At 39.1% G+C, this 18,660-nt stretch overlaps 1 protein-coding gene and 1 pseudogene across 2 annotated transcripts in view; one reads left to right on the forward strand and one right to left on the reverse strand.

The window, feature by feature from the left end:
* Window positions 1-18,660, forward strand: part of GPR158 (G protein-coupled receptor 158) — a 298,552-nt gene that overhangs the window by 227,030 nt on the left and 52,862 nt on the right. The window lies entirely within an intron of this gene.
* Window positions 1,318-1,870, reverse strand: LOC140691548 (small nuclear ribonucleoprotein Sm D3 pseudogene; annotated as a pseudogene). The gene has a single exon (XR_012067264.1). The product of XR_012067264.1 is annotated as a small nuclear ribonucleoprotein Sm D3 pseudogene (transcript).

Below are 18,660 nucleotides of genomic sequence, written 5' to 3' on the forward strand. Positions count from 1 at the left end.
ACCTACATACAATAAAAGTTCTCACAAGAAAATAGAGGAGCTCTTTCTCAGTATGATAAAGGGCATCTATCTAAAACCTTACTTAATAGTGAAATACACAGTTTTCCTTAAGATCAGAACAAAGCATGGATATGTTCAAGCTAAGACCACTCAACATCATACTGGAAGTCCTGGCCCGTTGTTACATGGCCAGAGAAAGAAAGAAAAGGAGACAAAATAGAAAGGAAGTAGTAATATGGTTTTTATTCGTAGGCAACATACTCATTTGCAACAGACAATATGAAGAAAAGTACAAAACTATAACAGATGTAATGAACTTGGCAAGGTTGTAGAAAACAAAGTCAGTATACAAAAATCAATTATTTTTACAGACAGGAAGCAATTGAAAAATGAAAATTTTTAATTATATTTACTGCAACATCTAAAAGCACTAATCACTTATAAACATGTCAAAAAGATGTGCGACATCTACACTGAAAACTACAAAATGTTACTAAAAGAAAATAAAAACCCAACCAGTGGAGGAATGTACGATGTTCATGAATTAAATAGTTGTCAGTTTTCTTCCGTGTGGTCTGTAGAACCACTGCAGTTGTAATCAAAACTCTAACAGGCTTTTCTTGTAGAAATTAACAAGTTGATTCTAAAATTTATATGAATAAGCAGAGGATCTACACAAGCCAAGTCACCATGTAGAAAGAACAAAGCTGGAGGGCTAATACTATCAAATTTCAAGAGTTAACCCTAAAGCATCCTACAGGACACGATACAGTGTGAATTGGGCTAAGTAAGGGTAGATAAATAGATCAATTAGACAATATAAAGTAGCCAGAAACAGATCCACACATAGAAGTTCAATTGATTTTTTTTTAACAAAGGCTTCAAGGTAATTCAAGATTGAAAATAAGTCTTTTTTTTTTTCTCTGAATCACCTTTTAATATCAGATTACTTTTGCCAAATGCTGAGCCAAGAGGGTTTCCAGGCTACAAGAGCAAAGCACTGGATTTTTTGTGTCAGGATCATCCATGTTGGGCTGTGCAAGTAGAGCTGATGGCATTTCCTCTACGGTTACCTGAACAAAGCGCTGTGTGAGGGCCCGTGTCTGAAGACGAATGAGACAATCTGTGCATCCTCGGAGTTGTTCCGAGGGCTTAACCAGCAATGGGCCTGGAGCAGCAGCAAATGCTCTTATCAAAACCTGTGCTACTTCAAAGTACTGGCATGTTCCCAGGACATCACCCTGGGTATCAGAGTTTAACCTGCTGCCAAAGCAAACACAATCAAAAACTCCAAAATGAACACAGTCCTTTTGTTCTCAAAAAGAAAAAAAAAAAACCATCACCATATTTATTTAGTTTAACATTTCCCCTGATGTAAAGAAAATGATGTCAAAACATAACCTAGGACATATACACAGGCACGCACCCCCCAAACCCAGATAACCTTAAAGAAAAAATAAGGGCAAAGTTCTGTCCAACAGATAAGTTTATCTTCGCTTCTGGAAGATGTTTCCATGTCCCATTCCACGTCCTCTCCCTCTTGCGGCCACTTGGGCCTTCAGAATAGCAGCTTTTCCCCGACCGGCCTCTGAGCCTTGGTTTTTGTTTTTCATGCTCTTTAACAATGGGTGCATTTGTCAGCATGTCAGGCAAAATCAGAAAGCGGATCTTGCTGCCGCGAATGTACACCTGCTCCAGCTGTGCCACGCGGCCCTGTCTGTAGGTGACTGTGATGTTGGACGTCTGGCAGTTCATGTTGTCCTCGGCTTCGATGAACTTCCCTTGATACACCTCACCAGGTGTTTGTCTTACAAGTCACGATGTGACCCTCCGCCTCATGCAGGGCTTTAATCGGCACACCAATAGACATCTTGGCCGGAAGAGTCCGGCTCCGGTCTCCTCTTCCTTTCTGGTGCTGCGGGGACTCTGGCGACCACGAAGGCGTGAGGCGAGCGAATGGCGGGCCCGCGCTCCCAGAGTCGAAACTAAGTCTTTTCAACAAATCGCATTTAAACAACTGGAGAAATCTGTTGCGGGAGTTGGCAGAGGAAGAGGCAGGCAATGATTTCTCTGAGAGGACACACAAATCACTGAACATGAAAGAAAAAGTGGATAATTTGGAATTCATGAAAGTTAAAAACTTTTGCTCATCGAAAGGCACCTTTGGGAAGCCTTCGGTTACAGGGAGGGGAGGCTGCTGGCTGCACTGGAGGTTGCCATGGCTACTCAGGCATTGCCTTCGCTTATAATTTGTTACTATGCTAGCTCACACAAGTAGGAAGTAAAAGCGGAAAGGGAGGGTTACTAATGCGGAAAGGGAGGGTTACTAATACAAAAACGATAACCAAAAAACTCTGGTGAAACACTTTGACACCACAGTAGCTGTACTGGGAGGGTTGAAATGGGATTAAAGGGAACACATGAATTCCATTACCGGTTGGCCTGGTGACTGCTGTAACAGAGAAGACCCTGCAACGACTGTCAAAACATCCTTCATTCCTGACCAATGGAGGCGGGGCCTGATCTCTTCCTTTTCATGGCTTCCCTTTTCGTTTTTCGTAAGAGACCTCGGTCCTACCTCCCAGGTCTGCCCTATTCTGCCTGTTTTTTGTTTTTGTTTTTTTGGTTTTTGTATTTTTTGCCTTGTTCCTGTCTTTCTAATAACTGGCAAGAGAGCAACAGTAGTTTGCATACCTTTTTTTTTTTTTTTTGGTCTTACTTTCCCATCAGTTTGAGTTCAAAGAAACAAAATCCCCCACTGGCCCTTCTTACCTAACTGCTTCAGTGTGACACCACAAAAGAATTCTAGTTTCATCCCACTCACACAGGATCAGTGTCTTTCGCCTCCTCGATCCTAACACACACAAGAAAACGGGCCTTTCCTTTATTTATTTATTTATTTCACAAATTAAGTCAGAGGCTTTATAAAGGCACTGTAATGCCAGTGTGAAGCTGGTTACTGGGCCAAGAATGTAATAGTCATTCAGTCTCAAGAAAGAATATACACTCAATGATTCCATTTCTGTCATGTTCAAGAACAGCCCAAACTGGCCTATGGTCATGAAATGTTGCAAATTAGAATCCACAGAGCTTAGAACCTGTCTAGACTCAGTGGAAAGGTAGGCGGCCCATCTGACAGCCCTTGGAAGCGGCTGCCGCTAAGTGTGCTTCCCACTCCCCACAGCCAGCCTGCTGCTAGTGAGTCAGCAGCAAGAGGAAAGGTTAAAAGTCTATCAAATAAACACTACTCCTCAGTTATCCAGATAAACAAACACATATGCAGAGAAAATAAATGCATGCTAAAGTTCTTTTTAAGGTCTTGCATAAATTAGGAATTTTGATGTGACCACACGCTTGGAGAGACGTCTTTCCAAGAAGCAATGGGAAACAGGCTCAGGATCTGCTCCTCCCTTTCTTGGTCTCTCTCTGCCTCTCTTTTCAGCACCTCTTCTTGCGTCAGTACCAAACCCTTTCCAACCTGGGTGCCAGCTCTCCCTGGCATCCTGGAGCCAGCCTCACTGGGCTCTCCCAGTCTGAGCAGTAGACCACATCCTGAATGGTTTCTTTCCTTCTGTTTCCACCAAAACTTCCCTATCAAGAACTCATATATATTATCCTAAGTGACTTTCATTTAGCTATCATCACTCTAATCCTTTAAGATAAATTTCATTAGGGATTTTTTTGAAGATATAAAAAGTCATTCTGATGGTAGATATTTTAGGCACTGTGACAACCAGTAAGAAAAATATTTTTAAATAATTTATCTTTTTGTTAGTGCCTCTAAAATTAAACTATTCATGACACATCATAAGGCTATTGCACTTGCCTTATGAGAACATGGTGACACATCTTACTCAGTGACTCTTACCAAAGGTTATTCCAAGAGCTGCCCCTTTTTTTTGTGACTTGGACATTTTACCGTGTTTCTGAGTTTATCACAGTGCATTAAGTTTGTTCAACCTAAGAAGGCAGCTGAATTTGGAGCTGATGATTCCTAAATGAAAAACACTTTCATTCGTTCATTCAGTTAGCATAAATTGAACATACTGCCCAGTCGAGGAGAGAGACATAGTATTAAAATGGTATCATAATGCAACATAATATGTTCCGTAACAGAGGAACAAAAGGCACTGTGAGCACAGAGGGGCTACTACCTATGGAATACAGGAAAGGCTACAGGAAGGAGGAAATATTTGCTTTCTGGAATAACGAGTAGGGAGGTTGCTGGGCAAAAAAAAAGGGGGGGGAGAATATTTTAGGATTAATGGTACAAATACAGGCATGGAGTTATGAAAGCCTGCGAAATCCATGTGGCTACAATATGGATAGATGGAGATGGTATTGGAAGAGAGGACTAACAAAGGATGGTGGGGACATAAAGCAAGGGGAATTTGTAGGCCATTGTAAGCAATGTAAATTTTATTTAAAGAAAAGCAGGAAGCCAAAAGTGATTTCTAGACATGGGTGAGATATTATCAGATTTGTGTTTTAGATAGAAAACCTCTAGAAAAATATGGAGTACAACTTCTATTCACCAATATAAAGATGTTCTCAAGGTAATAAGCAAGTAGTGTTCATCAAAACACCTTTATTTCTGTAGTGTTGAGCCTGTGGCCTATGGTTCAGAAGACAACTTCTCCGGGTGATACTAGCTTGCCACGTGATCCAGGACATGGCCATGTAGATCTCCTCTAGGCCAAGGAAGACAATGGAGTAGAGGAGGTGGAGGAATTGTGGAATTAGGGTACATGGAAGTGCAGAGGACAATGAATGGCAGTTGATGGAAGGTTCTGTGCATGGGAAATGCCTGAGAGTTCAGTTCCCATAGAGACAAGGAGGGGTGGGGTAGTATATTGCAAGAATTTCAAAAGGAAAGGCCTGTGTCTAAATATAGAAGAGTAATTATCTAAAGAACACTGACTTTGAAATACTTAGGTTGTGGGGCAATTAGTAACTTGACATTTACCAATAAGGAAACGCAATTTTTGGATACTGAACCATTTTTTTTTATTAAAAAGAAGAGGGAACATTCTTTGAAAATGTTGACAATTTAGGGTAATCCCACCTTTGACATGTTTAAACTCTGTCATCACAGGCAAGTCACTAAACCTACAAAGTATCTCTGCTCAGGAAAACATAATTGTGTGTGTAATAAACAGGAACAATTCCATGTACAGATAGACTTTTGTTATTGGTAATGATTACAGGATTATGTGTTAAACAGCTCTGCAGAACAAGAAACTGAAGAGGTGGAGGACTAAAAATATATTGAGAAAAATCCATTTGTCACCACTTACTAATTCTTGAAGAGCTTTTATGGAAACCTACAGTTAAACTTAGATTTTTATTTTCAGCCCTTTATTTGGAACTGAGTAATAAGAATGTGTCCTCTCCAAAAGGAGCGAGGCAGTGAATGACTCAGACTGAATTGGGCTGGCTGAGCAGTTCCCTCATCATAGGAACTTGATGTTTATGTTCATTTGTGATTGAGAGAGAATTTATAAGGATCAGGTAAAATCACCTACTGCTCAATTTAAACAGAAATGAAAAGAGTTTTGCATCCATCCTTAAGGAATAAACACAGGAGAAGTCATTGTACCACTCCAGGTGATACAGTGCTTTCACATAAGAGGGAGGGAGGGAGGGAGTTATTCACTCAGCTTTCCAGATGAAGAAGGAGGTGGTCAGAATGATCTGCTCAAGATCATGCAGTTAGTAAGTGGCAGTGCAGTCCCTGTGTCTCCAGATACTAACATCTTTCCACTGTATTCCTCTGCTTCTCAAGAAAGACATGCTTGCTTCTGCCCAGGGCATTGAGAGTTGGTACCCGCCATGATGACTTCTCCACCACAGGAGATGTGATTGAAAGTCCAATTCTGAGCCTGGCTCTTGGCTGTGGCTTGAATAATTACTTTTTTAGGCTTTAAGTTGTGGTTTATAGAACCTGTTGTTTTATATGTTCTGCACACTTTCTTCTGCAAATTGGGACACTCTTCTCTCTTAGCTTTGTGGAAGAAAGGATGACCCACAAAGCTAAAGTAAGCCGATGGGCCATGGCCAAGGGCCAAGGGCCAAGTGCTGCCTAAGGACCAGGAAGTGGAACAGCAATCAAGCACTTTGTGTATTCTCTTCTTGGCTTTAAAAATAATTATCTTATTGTGTATTGTGTCTCTTCATCATTTTTTCTCATTTCTTCTCAAAATGCTGTACCTCAACTCTTTTTTTGTGAATTCTGTTGCATCTTTCTTTATCGAGTTCTGTCTGGGGTTCCTAAGATCCTCCAGTTTCTCTGAGGTCATTTTTCTACGTCTTGCCACTTCCATGTAATGTCAATTCATAGATACCACGTATGGTACCTTCTCCATTTGGCTCTCGGATCCCCAGTACTTAGAAACAACCCCTCCAGACCCCACAACAGCCAGGCATTTATAGTGATTACAGTGAATTAGTTAGAAATCTTTTCATGCATTTTTAATGCCCTTACTACAAAATGTAATATATTCTCATTATAAAAAAGTTAACTAGCACCATAAGATACATTAAAAAGTTAAAATTCGGGGAGGGAAGGGTGTAGCTCAGTGGTAGAGTGTGTGCTTAGCATGCAACAGGTCCTGGATTCGATCCCCAGAACCTCAATTTAATAAATAAATAAATAAATAAATAAATAAATAAATAAATAAACCCAGTTACCTCCCCTTGAAACAAACAAACCAAAGTAAAAATCCCCCTCTCTTTCCCTACCTCCTCAATCCCCAAGCCATCTACCCCAGAGGTAAATAATCTTATTAGCCCATTGAGTGTGCAGCCAGACATTCCTTTTTCATATATATACAATCATATTTTCATACTGTTATGCAACTTTCTTTTCATTTATAATTTCTCTTAAAGATTTTTTTTACAGCAACAGAATCAGATCCATTTATTATTCTGAAGTTTATGGTTTTGCATTTTGTATGGGTGTAACATGAATTACAGATCTGAGCTGTCCATCTGAGTGGAGAATGTTTCCATTGTTTCTCTGTTACACACGACGCTTGAGTGAATATCCCTGGACACACATCTTTACATATTTTGAATGCGTGTATATGTAGAGCGTTTTTCTAGAAATAGAATTCCTACTGCATTTTACTAGGTCTTGGGCACTTTCCTCACTCTTCGCTGGTCTTGGTCTGAGCTGTGGCTAGCCCAGCTCCATGTGTGGCTGGCTTCTGGGCTATACACTAGTATCAGGAGCTCTTAATCTGTGCTAAGTTAAAACCATCTGTAGAGCATTTTTAAAAAGCAGGTTATTCAGGCTGTGCCCCGTAACTACTGAATCCAAGCTTTCACAAGGGAAATCTGGGCTTTCATAACACCACCACAGGCGATGCTGATGTTGGTTGGAGTTGAAGACCACGGAATCAGTTCCTGGCCTCCCATGATTACGGCTCGATCTTCTCTCTGACTGAGTTGTTCTATCTCTGAGCTGATTTCACAGTTTCTCTTCAGGAACAATTCCAATTTTGTTTTTTAGCATTCATTTCCCCATTTGTTAAATGCATTCTTTTATCTTTAGTTATAGCTTTCATTTCTTTTTACTTGAAGATTATTTTTACCCAATAAATAGCATTATTCAGTTTAGCCCCTCCTTGTTTAATACCCTGAATAAGCCAGAGTTCTAGGGCACCAGGCAGTGGACAACATCCAGCCCCCTTCAGGGACCAGCCACTGCCTTTGCCTTAAGACTCTACCCTTCCTGTGTAAGGGCGGACAGTAAGTTGTAGCGATAACCATTTCCAGCTCCAGTTAGACTCAAGCTGAGTTTAAACCCCAGCTCTACCACTCATTGGCTGTGTGACCTTGTAAAACTTCCTTAACTTTTCTGTGCCTCAGGTTTCCTGTAGGTAAAATGGAGATGATAATGCCTCTCAAAGGATTGTTGTAAGGAACAATAAGTTGTTCCATGTTAAGTCCCTTTAAAAGTAATTGGAATGTAGCCACACTCATTAGATGTCATTATTATTAATTATTATTATTATTATTATTATTATTATTATTATTATTATTATTATACAAATCCCTCCAAAAAAGATGATGGACAGACCTCTGAGGGCCCTCCTTCTCTTCGGGTGCAGAGTTCCTCTTTCTTTAGCTTCTCCATCGAGTCCCACACTGCCATCTGCTTTACATCAACCAGAATTCTGCTGATGTCTATCATTTGTTGTCATTTCTACTCATACTCTCTTTGGCCTTAAGTGTTTTACGGTTATTTAACTAGAGTTTCCAGAAGCAGCAGACATAAACACGTTCAATCTGCCAGGTTTAACTTAAAGTCTTCACTCTTTCTTAGCTACAATTTAAACATAGATATAAATTCTTGAAAAGATCCAAATTATTTCTCCCAACACACTATGATCATGGTTTTCTCTTTGTTTAAAAATATTACAACCAAAAAACTCATTTCTCAACAGCTCCTAGTCATGAGCCATGTGAAACAATCTCAGAATTAGGAACTTGATAATGAATTAGACTCCACTGGAGAAAACATCCTTGGTAGATTTCTTTTCATCTTTAAAAAATATCTTCTTTTAAAAAAGGGACTCCTCCTACACTGTTGGTGGGAATGTAAATCAGTGCGGCCACTATGGAAAACACTATGGAGGTTCCTTAAAAAACTAAAAATAGAGATACTGTGTTATCCAGCAATCCCACTCCCAGGCATATATCCAGAGAAAACTCTAATTCAAAAAGGTACATGCACCCCAATGTTCACAGCAGCACTATTTACAATAGCCAAGACATGGAAATAACCCAAATGTCCATCTGTAGCTGACTGGATAAAGAAGATGTGGTATATATATAATGGAATACTACTCAGCCATAAAAAGGAATAAATAATGCCATTTGCAGCAACATGGATGGACCTAGAGATTATCATACTAAGTGAAGTAAGCCGGAAACAGAAAAACATATGTATCATATGCTATCACTTACTGTGTGACTCTAAAACATGATACAAATGAACTTATTTACAAAACAAACAGACTCACAGACATAGAAAATGAACTTACTGTCGCCAAAGGGAAAAGGAGATGGGGGAGGGATAAATTAGGAGTCTTGGATTAGCAGATACAAACTACTATAGGGAAAATAGATAAAACAACAAGCTTCTACTGTAGAGCACTGGGAGCTATATTCACTATCCTGTAATAAACCATAATGGGGAGAAAATCTTCCTTAAAGTTATTTTTTACATTATTCTTTCTTTAAATGCATGCCCTAAGTATTTAATGGCTTTTTGTTCTATATTCTTCTTACATCATTTGCTTTGAACACAGGTAGATAATAGCATTTCTAATTATTTCAAAGTAGGGTCTCCTTTTGTGGTAGGTAGCTTCTAAGATGGCCCCAGTGATCCCTGCCTCCTGGTTTTCACAGCCTGTGTACTCCCCTCCCTTTGACCAATCCATTTCTAATTCATAAAACACATCAATATTGAGAGATTGTCACTTCCACAATGAGGTTACAAAAGATAATGAATGCCATCTTGCTAGCAGACTCTCTTGCTGGCTTTGATGAAGAAAGTTGTTATGTTGGAGAGGTCTCCATGGCAAGGAACTGAACATGGCCTTCAGCCAACAGCCAGCAGGGATTAAGGACCTCATTTCCTGGACCTTCAAGGAACCAAAGCCTTTCAACAATCACATGAGCTTGGAAGTGTAGCCTTTCCCAGTTGAGCCTTCAGATGAGAACTCCCAACTCTGCATAACACTTTCGTTGCTGTCTCAGGAGAGACCCAAAGACTGGCAAAGGCTAGATTGCTAACCCATAGATACCATGAGATAATAGATGTGTATTGTTTTAAGCCGTTAAGTTTGTAGCAATTTGTGATGTAGCAGTAGAGCATTAATACACCTGGCTCCCCCTGCCTTTACCATCATACTAATAGCTCTGTTACTGCATTAAGGACACTCAGTTTGCCTTGTCTGTTTCTTTCCATTTCCCTACATACTCCGTTCTGACTGCACAGTATTCAGAAGCTTCTTTTCATTTGAAGATAATTGTACAGGAGGACTAAACAGATTGTTCATTCAAATATGGCAAATATCAAAAGTAATTAACGTACGTTAAGAATAAAACTGGCATTTCTCCATTTATCCGTGGTTTATAAAGTACTTCCATAAATACTATAGGATTTTGCATTATTTTCATTAAACTGTTGAGGAAAGGGAGGCCCCCAGAACTTAAGGGATTTGTCCCAGGACATATGTCTAGTGGTGGAGCCCAGATTGGCATTTAGGGCAGCTAACTCAAAATCTCTCATTTCATCCACTGCACCAGGCTGCAGTCTCCCTGCACCTGACTTGTAGGCAACTCACATATTTGCACTATTTTTGCAAATGAATTTTTTCAATGTCTTTTTAAATTTTTTTGTCTTACCAAATCTTGAAGCTGGTTATCATTCTGCCAGAAATCACAGCAAAAATTTCCAAGATACACGTTACAAATATTTTTATTCTGAAATAAAGTCTCCCAGTTTCTAATGGCCTGTCATTATTGTTCTATTTACCAACTCTTGTACTATTTTTGTCCATTATATAAGAAAACTGAATTATTAAATCATTGATCGTATTCAGAGCTCATTTGTTTCTAAACTTGTCTACTTCTCAAGAGATATATTTTTTACCTCTCTGCCAATTTATTAGCTCATAGATAAATGGCATCTTTCTGGTAGCCACATTTTAGGCAGTCACATTTAGAAAGTTTAAGTTTATGTTCCCACTATCTGCATGGATTAAACAAAAAGATTCAGTTATGCTAGCTTACTATTTACTGAGCTCTTCTAACAGATATTAGAGTAGTTTCTTGTTTAAATTAGCCTTTTTTCTAATTTTAGAAAAAATTTTAAATGCTAAGGAGTACATGCATACCTAATACTAACACCAGAGAGTCACTGTCAAGACCGTTAACTATGTGTGTGTGTACATAGACATATATACACACATGTGTATATGTATACACATATACACATACACCTATAAATTTGCTTAATATACATTTATAGTAAGGTTTTGAACTGAATCTAACAAGAATTTATGCACATTTTAGAAATAAAATTTTTTTCATTGTAACAAAATAAAACTAAAAACAAAAGTTAACTGTAAGGATCTTGTCATAATCTCACCGCTGCTCACGAATGAGTGTTCTCTCAGAGGAGCATGCAGTTTGCTCATAAGAGCATCAAGAGAGAAAATAGGAGGCAGAACTGTAGCTTCAGATTTTGTGTTTCTTTGTTTTTGTTTTGCTCTTTTTGATAACTATAGAAAGTATAATTTCTAGTTGGATGTCTTCATAGAAACATACAGAGCAACACATTTTTCCCATTGGTTCTTATGTGTAGCCCCTTTATGGCCTGTTTTCTAGAATAAATTAAGGATTAAATTAAGAATAATAGGTGATAAGTCTACTTTCATTTATGTGTGTGTATATGTGTACATATGTATTCATATATACAAATACATTTTAAGCATGACCAATATCACATTGTAAACTGTTTATATCTTTTATGTGCTTCTTGTTTTTTTCACTTAATATAAATCCTGAGAGCTTTCCCGTATTTGCTGATATTTTTGAAAGTGTGATCATAAAGGATGGTATAGTCTTCTATCGTAAGTCATGCACCATAATTTAATCTTCAACAAAACATTATTTCTTTTGAACACATAAACTGAGGTCATAAAAGTTTAAAAAATAGTCATCTGTTCCTACACTTATTATATTTGTTAGGATGAAATATTTCCACTAAGCACCTCTTCTTGTGGAGCAATGGGAAGACAGACCAGGGAGGCTCCCGGTACTTTCCAGCATCGTCCTCTCTGTGTGCTTGTCTCCACCTCGCTGTGCTTTTCCATAGGGAGCTGAGCATCACGTTTCTGAATGCTGCATTCTGGGAGTTGTAGTCTGTGAATGGATGGAGAAGAGAGGAGCTGATAGGGGAGGATGGTAAAGGACTAGGAGGCCCCAGGACTGACTGATGGAGAAAGGCTCCTTCACAGGACACAACCAAAAATGTTTAAATCTGTTTGTTTTGTTTGGCAAGAGCCTATGGGTCTCAGAGTTAGACCCTGGCAAGGAGGGTGATTGCAGATCTTTCTCTGTTATCTTTGGGCGTTCATATCTTACTCTGGTTCAGGGAATAAGGTGTGAGGTGTTTCATTTAAGAAATGCTTGTTAGTTCTGCACCATCTACCAAGCAGTGGGTAGAATCACTTCAGACACTGTGGAATCTTATCATCTCTGCCTTTAGCTTTTACATCTGTGACCCTTTGATTTCTTTTTATTTTTTCAGGAGCATTACATTGGGAATTTTAGAGGGGCTGTGTCATATCTCATCTACTGTCATGATAACTCAAAAATGTTATTGTATATATTATACAATTTTAAAGTTAGGTGTATACTTTATACTTTTAATTTAATTTATCTATTTAATTTACCCCTGTTTTGTTGCTTTAGAACAAAAGGAGCCAAGTGCAAAGTAGTAAGTTTTAGCCCATGGTGGTATGAGGACATAATCACCACCATCCCTTCATGTGTGTAGTAATTTGTATTAAGTATTTTTTTACTTTTTGCAGTTTGACTCCAACTTTAGATAATTAGTTAAACACTTACAGGACATGTATTTTCACCCTAAATATTTCCTGTGTATGGAACCATATATCTTGCCAAATACAGGAAGAATAATTTAGAAAACACTCAGGGACTTTGTAGCTACTTCTTTTTAAAGCAAATCATGTATAAAATGCTTGAATATACATAGTCCTGCCTAAATGATTGGTTTCCAGCCTCCTACTTCAAAGGACAGCAAACCTGGATAGTTTAAGTGCTAGGATTCAACATCGGCTAGTTCCAAGTGTTACCCTTGTGGTCTGTCCTCCATCAGGGTATCAGCTGCATCCTTCACGTGTTCGGTCAGGATTGTGGGAGCAGAGTGACCCGGAGGGGGATGGTGGCCCTGGGAAGTATTTGAGCAGCAAGACTTTTCCTTGTACAAAGCAGGAGGCAATTCTCAAAGGCCCAGAAATCCTTCAAATCCTTATTAAAAGGCAACTTCGTCGACAAAAGTCTCACCCCTGGCATCTGTCACGGTGCTCCCATGACCCAGTCATCTTCTCTTATAAATAAACCTGTTCACACATACCTACTGACAGAAACCCCAAAGCACGGTAACGCCTCCTTCACCTGTGAAAGTGGTTTAATTCACAGCCAACTTCACTGAACTGAAGCAAATAACACTTCAGGGGTCAATTAGGAAAGTGGAACCGCTGTGTGCGACACTGTTAGGAAACTGTTGCTCAGTTCCTGAAAACATCAGGCCTAAACCAGGAGCTTCACACCTTTCACTGTCAGAGCTTCGGGACAAGCGCCGGACTGGACTGACTTCTGACCACTTTACCTCCTAAGCTTTCCTCTTCCGGAAGCACTGGACCTTGTATCTGCTGACGTAGCAGAGGTTAATTTTCTCCCTCTGGTATTGTGTCTTTATTTATAAAATAAAGCGAAAGTGTTCTTCTATTTCGTACATATTTGAAAAGCCTAATATTCTTTTCTCTGTTTCCTTTTTCCTCCTCATTCACTGTGTTCAGTATCCAAAAAGGCAATCAAGCTGACTTCAAAACTAGCTTAAAACGTCACATTTGGTGAAATGGGTGGATAATCTGTGCCTGTGTGTTTGTAATGAGGGGAATGCTCAGAAAGCTATTTCCAAAACAGCAATAATTTAAAAACTCATAATGCCTAGAGTGTCTCACTACTGGTCCACTGACTGAATTTTGTAGCATCTGAAAAAACTTCCCGTGGTGAAGAGCCAAGTCCTTAAAAATGGAGGGTGCGTCCTCTGTAGACCTTCACAAAGGCTTCTTTTCAACAAGCTTGGGGGTAACCAACCTGTAGGCAAAGCATAGTGAGTTCCCAAGACATGATGTTAAAGGTAAAAGGAAATTGGTGGCTTTGGTGTGACACATTTTCTCCCCCTGGCTCTGAATGCTTCTCTTTTTTTCTCTCCCCACCCTCCTAAACCTGCGACCAGTTTATACCCTGTGCGCACTCGGCCAGCACTTGGGTATGTTCTTCTGTCCTTAGTTACTCACTGGGCAAAGTGGTTCACACGCTGCTTCTCACTCATTAAATAAAATGTCTTCATGTCTATCATTAGCCTCTCATATTGGAATGAAAATGGGGAAGTTTTTCCCTTGAAATATGTACTTTGAAAATGTACCTTTCAGTAAAGGAATAATTTATGAGTTTACTATTTTGGTAACTATAGGCAAACTAGTGAACCCCATTAATGGTAAGTCTCTACCGTTAAAATGGGGATAATAAAGTACATCTTGGACCTTAGATGTAAGTAACATGTCTAGCATAGTGATCAGTGTGTGGGGGGGCATGAGCAGCTGTCATTACTGGTACATAAAAATGGCAGCTCAGTACTGTCTTTGTCATTCATAAATCTTCAGCTCAGTGGCCTAGTTTTTCTTCATTTCTTCTCCAACCAAGGTTTCTTATGAAATGCGTTATTAACTTGGGATTTGGGAAGGGGCATATATTTTACAGTAATTTGTTAAATGTATATTTACATACACAGTATTTATCAAGAAAAGGTTAAATACTGGGATTTGAAAAACATTGAGACATCCTAGCCTTCTTTTTGTTTGCTTCTTATTATAGATTTTATTAACTACAACGAAGCTAGGTCTGGACAGGACATCGCATAGAATACTTACAGTCAGTGCATCCAAAAATGAGCTTATTATTGTCTCTCCTTCCACACTTCCTCTCTCCTTCTCTCCCTCCCTTCTTTTTTTCTTTTCTTTTTAGTGGAAGTATAATTGATTTACAATGGTGTACAGCATAGTGATCATCCCTTCCTTCTTTTAAATCTCATTCCTTCCTTATCCACTTATTGGTTGCCTCCTATGGCAAAGTGCAATACTAGGGAATGGGCATGCAGGCGTGGATAAGGTAGTTACAGTCCCTGCCCTCACATCTTACCTGCTGGTAAGACACATTCAATAGATGAATTACAGAAATAATTATATCAAAATAGAGTTGATGAGTGAGATGAAGGAAAGCTCAGAATTCAGTACATGTAAATAATGTGCAATCGAGATGGAAGCCTGACTTAGCCTGGGGGAGCTGGGGAGCACTTGGGGATGCCAACCCTGACGTGAGACGTGAAGGACGAGGTGGGGCTGGGGAGGTTTTTAAGCAGAGGTAACATAATTCCCCCAGACTTAATGCATCTTTTCTCTTATCTGTTTCTTTTCAAAGACAATCATCCTCCCAATCACCCAGGTTTTAAATCTCTATATTATCTCTGGTATCTTATTCTCTTTTGCCTTAAAAAAAACAGTTGCCCCATTTTCTTGATTCAATGTCTTCTTTTCATCCGTTCCCATGAGTGACTGAACTCCCATTCTCACTACATTAGGTACATCTGTCTTTACCTTTTTTCCTACAGCTTTATTTTTTTCTTTCATTCAACAAATATTTAGGAGCATTTTCCATGTGCCAGGACTCTACTAGTGCCAGAGTTAAAGGAGTGAATATGATAAACATGACTGTCACAGAGCCCACATGCCAGCATGGTGTCATGGGTCCTGTGCTGCAGTAAAGCAGGGACAGTGTCCTAAGCCATGGGGAAGGCTTCCTCTTCCCGGAGGAAGAGATATTCAGGCTGAGGCCTGCGGGGAAACAGGAGTAAGCCAGGACCACGTGAGACTGTGGGGTTGTATCAGGAACATCCAGGCAGAGGGGACAGCATACACCAGGATTGGAGGGCTAGAGTGGATGGAAAGTAATGATATAATAAAGGTAAGCTGCTGTCAACCACCTTGAATTATTTAGACATTTTCATGAGAGCACTGGGAGCCACTGAGAGGCGCTAGGCAGGAGACTGAGGCATCAGAAGCATCCTCCTGGCTGCCGTTTGGGAACTGGAGGAACGAGGGATGCTGGAGTAAGATATAAGAAGAGGGGAAAGGTTGATGGGAAAGATGATGGATTGAGGTTGCTCTTCTTTTTTCCAAATGGTCCTCTCACTTGCAGTATCTTCCCCCTCCATGGGAACCAGTCCTCTGGCATGCTGCAACCAGAGTAGCTTTCCGGAACACACTTCCGATCTCAACTCTAAGAAGTTTAATGGCAAAAAAAAAAAAAAAAAAGAAGAAGAAGAAGTTTAATGGCATGTCTGCTTACAGAATAAAATCTCAGCTCCTCACCCTGTTATGCAAAGCTGACAGTGAACTGGCCCCATCTCTGCTTTAAAGCTTGATATTCAGCCCTGCCCTGATGTCTTCCTGCTGTAGCCACATACGCCACACACTGAAGTCCTCCCACAGCCGTGCCTCTGTCTTGGGCTCCCTCCCCTTTCCCCTGCTTACCTGCTTAAACCCATTCCTCCTTCATGTCCTCGCAGATGCCCGCCCTCCCAGGATAGCTTCATTTGTTTCCACTGAGATTAATTGCCCTTTTCTCTGAACCCTCAGTCTGATGCAGTCTGTGGTATCCTGGCATTTGTCCCCTCCCTCTCGTGGTAGAACTCTTTGGAGAGACAAGCCAGAGTACAAATGCTGGAACCAGACTGCTGGATTCGGATTCTAGCTTAGACACTTCCTAGCTGTCTGTCCCTGAGCAGATCACTTAAATTCTCTGTGCCTCATTTCTATTCTGTAAAATAAAAGTCCCTATTTTAAAAGATATTGTAAAGATTAAATAAGTAAGTAACGCATAAGTTAGCATCTAGAGATGGTGCTGTGTAAAAATGTGGTATGACCATATCAGTTTTTTCATCATTTACATGTAACATCCACTGTTCTAAACTTGAGGACCTAATCTGTATCTGATTTATTTTTATGGCTTCTAAATCCCTTACTGCCTCACACAGAGTAAATAATAGTGAATGTGTAAATTAGAATCACAAAGACTAGTGAACCCTAGTTAGACTTTTCAAATAGTTTATTTTGAAGGTAACATTTTAGTTATTGAATAGTTTATTTTGAAGGTAACATTTTAGTTATTGAATTAGCTAAGAGATCATTAAGCAAATACTTCACATTTAAATGTAAAGCGCACAGGTTATATGGAGAAGCCTGCCTTCTCTGATTTTACATTTGATTCAGAGAGACACCCACAGGTAACTATACCATAAGGTAAAGAAGCATACAGTCAAAAAGTGATTATAGGAATTCAGGAGTGGCTGGAACCATCAGTAAAGAATTCATTGAGTTGATGAAATGTAATTATACTGCATTGGAAAAGTAACTTTTATTTAAATTTTTAAAAAATTTATATTTTACCTTTTTATTTATTTTTCAAGTTTATTTTTAATTGAAGTGTAGTTGATTTACAATGTTGGTTTCAGGTATACAGCAATGCATGGAGTGGTAGCTTTTAGAACAAAGCATTCATAAATCAACTCTCATAATAATATTAGCCAGAACAGTCACTGTATACTCACTGAATGCTCACTGTAAACTTCAAAATAGTCCCATCTGCAATTATTATTGTTGTGTTCATTTTACACGTGGGAAGACTGAGGCATAGCAAGGCACTGTGAAAGTCACAGAACTAATAAAGAACAGAGCCAGGACTAAACCCAGGGAGACTGGATTCAGAGCTTGTGTTCTTCATCACGATACTGCAAACTTGAGAGTTCAACTTCACTATCTGCCGAACTGTTTCTAATAATACATTTTATTTACTGTACTGGAATTTCATTTTCTATACCTCATCCAGGGATGCTGAAAAAAATTATTACTCCTTCATTTATTTCTAACCAACTCAATCTTTCACTTACAGTATCAAGTCGTCAGATTTTTCATCTGTGAAATAGAAGTTTGAAGCTCTATCAGTAGTTCCCTAACAGTTCAAGAGCAATTCTTTCTTTCAAAAAAACAAAAAATTATGCAGACTTCTTTGGCATAGTTGTTCACCTTTGCTTATTCATTCTCTTGGTCATTGCTTGTTGTGAAATGGAAAACTTTGCAATAAGTCACAGGACTTTGCAGCCCCCAGGAATCCGCCGTAACTAGAATAATCTCAGAAGTCATCTCTAGTGGAAATATTTGAGATTTTATATATTCTAGACTTTAATTTAGCTGCCTATCTCTCTAGTTTCTAAGCTATCATTTCTCTCTGCCGTGAGAAGGAACACATATGCTTCCCTAATCCCTTAATCTTTTATCAAGTTTTCTCTGCTTGTTTTTCCCCATATGTTTTCCCTTCTTCCTTAAGCTTCAACTCCTTAGTAAACAGTACAGCTTACTTTGCAGAACTCATAATTACCATTGGACCCTTTTGCATAACAACTATGTCTAAAGTATATGTGCTAAAACTTAGAATACAAATTTACAGAATTTGAACTTATTTTGTGAAAATAAAAGAAAGGTTTTTTTATATCAATTTTTGGATGAATTCAAACAATTTTCTGGTAGAGTAAATTCTGAAATCAAATCATTATCTATATCTTCAGCATAGATTTAGTGAATTAGAAAATTAATGACAAGTACTATGTATACACAAAGGAACATTATCTCCTGTCCATGCCTATTTTTACCTTCATTTCATTTCTTCCTGACACTTTAGCCCAGTCTTTTTCACACTCCTTGAGAATTTAACCCTAAT

Source organism: Vicugna pacos, chromosome 35 (assembly GCF_048564905.1).
Source record: "Vicugna pacos chromosome 35, VicPac4, whole genome shotgun sequence".
NCBI classification, from domain to species: domain Eukaryota; kingdom Metazoa; phylum Chordata; class Mammalia; order Artiodactyla; family Camelidae; genus Vicugna; species Vicugna pacos.